Source organism: Nanorana parkeri, unplaced genomic scaffold (assembly GCF_000935625.1).
Source record: "Nanorana parkeri isolate BGI_ZX_2015 unplaced genomic scaffold, ASM93562v1 scaffold49, whole genome shotgun sequence".
NCBI classification, from domain to species: domain Eukaryota; kingdom Metazoa; phylum Chordata; class Amphibia; order Anura; family Dicroglossidae; genus Nanorana; species Nanorana parkeri.
The window spans coordinates 1,112,618-1,116,977 of NW_017306317.1; the positions used below are offsets into that span (position 1 = coordinate 1,112,618).

The 4,360-nt window shown below is 39.8% G+C and overlaps 1 pseudogene; it reads left to right on the forward strand.

The window, feature by feature from the left end:
• The window catches only part of LOC108802030, a 29,139-nt pseudogene extending 25,301 nt beyond the window's left edge, over positions 1-3,838 (forward strand).
• The last annotated feature ends 522 nt before the right edge of the window (positions 3,839-4,360 follow it).

Genomic DNA, 4,360 nt, shown 5'->3' on the forward strand with positions numbered 1-4,360 from the left:
CAGAAAAAAATTTGTGGAAGGTTTAATAGAAGTTTTTTTTTTTTTTTTTTTTTCATGTTGTAGCCTGAACATACTAATGTTTGCTTTTGGTATATACCACCATGTCTTCAAAGTGTGCCAAGGGATAGAGAATGGTATGCAAAGCTGCACAAGGTACAATTTGGGATTCATTAATAATTTTTTCTTTCCTTTAGCAACGTGTGTGTGTGTGTGTGTGTGGCCTTTTTTTTTTCTTCTCTCTTATCTTAGTTTTGTAGCAATGCAGCATGTAGCATAACAGCAGCACCTATTTTACAGTTCACTCTCACAATGCAAGGCTATGAAGCAGCCGAAGACAACTATTTCTTTGTGTGGCTGTCACCTTGGCTCAGTAGTTGTTAGGCAGTCATTGTTTTAGCTGATCTACTCTGCCTTTAGTGGTAATCCACAAATCTCTACATTTATTATAAGGACAAAGATATAAAAGGACAAACCTGTTGCAATGTACATTTAAAGTAAGGCTGCAGGCAAAGGGCTAAATGCATACATTAATTGCTTGTAATTGTAAAATAAATTGTAATATTGGTCTTCCAGTTGTTATTCAGGCACCCGTTTTACATTGCACAGCCAGATGTGTAACACTGATTTTGTGGTACAGTAATTCACCTTTTAGGGATGAGCGAACCAATCTGGGTTCAATATGTAGGGTGTTCGCGGCAATCTTCAAAAATTAATTCTGGACATTTTCAAGACAAAGCGCACGTGGGAGGCTAGGCACTGCAGTGGGGAATTTGTACCAGTGCATAAAAAATGGTTAAATATAGGGATGCACTGATGCCAATTTTCTTTCCAGACCAAGTATGAGTACCGATACTTTTCCTCAAGTGATTTTCTTGGTTTTGTTGTTTTTTTTGTGTGTGTCATGTGACAGTTTTTTCCTAAAACAATACAGACTAATGATTTTAAGACAGTTGTGAAGAACCAGGGCCTGGTCCCAGCTGCAAAACGCTGCTCCCCTGGTATTTCTGCAACTAACTCCAAGCTGTAGATGGGCTACAATTATCAGCAATACATTATACAATGGAGAATATCACCTGCTATAGATGACTACAAATCCCAGCAATAAATACATTTTCCAGCAATGTGGAATCATACCATCAGCTAGAGAGGACTACAAATCACAGCAATACAGTAATGCAGAATAATACCATCAGCTAGAAAGAACTACACATCACAGCAACTGGCTCTAGAGCAGGGCATCTTAATGTGTGGGTGGCGACCCCATATGGGATCACGGAAGTAATTGGGAGGGGGTCTCAACTAAAAATCTAAATCCCCGGCCAGGGCTGCCATCAGGGTGGTACAGCCTATACTCGGGTGGGGGGGGCCCGGGCCCCAAGCAATTTCTTTTATTATAGATTAAATGTACAGTTAAATTGGTGAGGTCCCAGGCCCCCCTACCTCTGCAATTGGAACTTTCCTGAGTACATGCTTGCAGAAAGGTGTGCTTTTTTGGGGGGAGTAGGGGTGGAGCTTTTTCTTTTTTTTTCTTCTGTTTTCCTCTGTTTTCTTACAGTGAAATATATGAATACAGCCTGAGGCAAGGGTTAAAATTTGTAGCGCTTCTTAAGAATCTGCAAACTTGACCCACAATCCCCAGGAATTATTTCACAACTTTACCTGACATCCCTACAAACGACCCTCTTGCCACATCATCCATGTATGGACCGCTGGCAGAAAGACCTGAATCTCGACCTCTCCGAAGATACCTGGTCCCAGATATTGACATCCACCAATTCAAACGTGTGCCAGTGTCCTGGAAACAAATTATAAAGTATTTCTTCGCTGGTACATCACCCCCCACCAGGCTCAACACTTTACGCCGGGGGTCAAAGGCTCATGCTTTTCGTGGTTGCTCTGACAGTGGCACATACAGGTGAAACTCGAATAATTAGAATATCGTGTAAAAGTTCATTTATTTCACTAATGCAACTTAAAAGGTGAAACTAATATATGAGATGGACTCATTACATGCAAAGCAAGATAGTTCAAGCCGTGATTTGTCATAATTGTGATGATTATGGCTTAAAGCTCATAAAAACCCCAAATCCACAATCTCGGAAAATTAGAATATTACATGCAATCAATAAAACAAGGATTGTACATAGAACAATATCGGACCTCTGAAAAGTATAAACATGCATATGTACTCAGTACTTTGGTTTGGGCCCCTTTTGCAGCAATTACTGCCTCAATACCGCGTGGCATGGAATCTATCAGCCGGTGGCACTGCTGAGGTGTTATGGAAGACCAGGATGCTTCAATAGCGGCCTTCAGCTCTTCTGCATTGTTCGGTCTCATGTCTCTCATCTTTCTCTTGGCAATGCCCCATAGATTCTCTATGGGGTTCAGGTCAGGCGAGTTTGCTGGCCAATCAAGCACAGTAATCCCACGGTCATTGAACCAGGTTTTGGTGCTTTTGGCAGTGTGGGCAGGTGCCAAGTCCTGTTGGAAAATGAAGTCAGCATCCCCATAGAGCTCATCTGCGGAAGGAAGCATGAAGTGCTCCAAAATCTCCTGGTAGGCAGCTGCGTTGACCCTGGACTTAATGAAGCACAGTGGACCAACACCAGCAGATGACATGGCTCCCCAAATCAACACAGACTGTGGAAACTTCAAAAATCCCACAAACGGCATTACTTAACGTCAAACCCCCTATTATATCCTACCTCAACTTTAAATTGGTCCTACATGTCCTCACAGCTACTAAACACACTATAGCCAGTTCCTGGTTCACCGATAGAATCTCGTTCCAGGCATTCAAGAATAGAATCCAGTGGATTTTCACTAATGAGAAATTAACAGCGCGCCTAATGGACCACACCCAAAAATTCGAAACAATATGGGAACCTTGGGTAAAGCATTTCCTCCCACCTTCCTTTGATATCCGCTTGATGACTCTGAGTGATCCCCTAAATATTGCCATCTCCCACTAACCAAATGCCGAACTGCGTGCAGGTACGACTCCATCTGTACAGGTACGACTCCATCTGTCCCCCCTCCCCCTATATCCCCCCCTTTTTTTTCTTTTTGTCTCTTTATTCTTTTACCTTTTTCATTATGTACTTGCAAATATCCTCGCAGTCTGGACCCGGACAGATAGGGCCCTCATCTGCCCTGGATACAGTTTAAGCACTCAACACTGATGATCGTGTTAGAAGTACATACCCTTTTTTTTTTTTACTTGTGCAAATACCAATGTTTATAAACCTCTGCGTGCATGCACTCTACGTTGGAGTGTACGCACTAACTGTATTTTTTATATTTGAAATATAATTTTCTCCTGGTGACAAGTCATAATCTCATCTGATTGTGGATGGATTTCGTATACCTGTACACTGGGTGACAACTTTAGTTTAGTTGTACTTTTTAGTGTACTTTAGTTGAATTAGGTTGTCACCCAGTGTACTGGGTGACAACCTAATTCAATAAACTGTTCAGCAAACATAGCCAAGGAGAGGTGAAAATGGCAGTCGCATGGGTGAAAAGAACGATTCAAGCAAAAATGCAATTGCTATAGCTTTGTGAATTAAGCCTTTTGTCCTTTTTTTAAATGAAATAGTCTATTCTAGATTTGGAATAGATTGCTCAGAATTTGTTATTTTTGTTCATGTGTAGGTTGCTGCCAAAATTAAAGCACGGATGATGGAAGAAGGAACTGTAATGGTCAGTTACCAACCCCTTAAAGAGAAGCCTAATTTCTTCCGAATGGTGATTTTCTAACCCTGCTTCTGAAAAGACTGATATAGATTTCCTTTTGGAAGAGATTGAAAGGTTGGCACATGACTTGGAGATATAGTTTACCATGAAACATCATAACACTTCGTATTGAAGATTTTTTAATAAAGTGGATGTTGGGTATGAAAACTGTATCACTTAGGACACTTACTAAGGCCACAACATGAGGAATTTGGCTTACGGAAGTATGCATTGCATTGTTTTATCAAATTGTTTAACTTTTTTTGTTTTTGATCTACACCTTTTTTATAAATTGTATGTTTTTGATTTGTGTTGAAATTTACAATTTTCAGCTATTTTTTTCTGTTTGTTTTAAATAGTTTTGGTTTTTAGGAATTTTGTTTACTGCCTGTTTTAATTTTAATAAATCTAATGGATGGTATATTTGCACGTAACCTACCCTAAATGCACAAGCAAAATAGCATGTTTACATTGACAAACTTATTTTGCATTTTGTTGACCTATGAATATTTTTGTTATGGTTTTATTAGGATTGTTGCAACATTTGAAATAAAGTTTAACAGTCGAATTAACCAAGCATGTTACTTGATTATTGATGGGGCATATTGTACCCATAAACAGC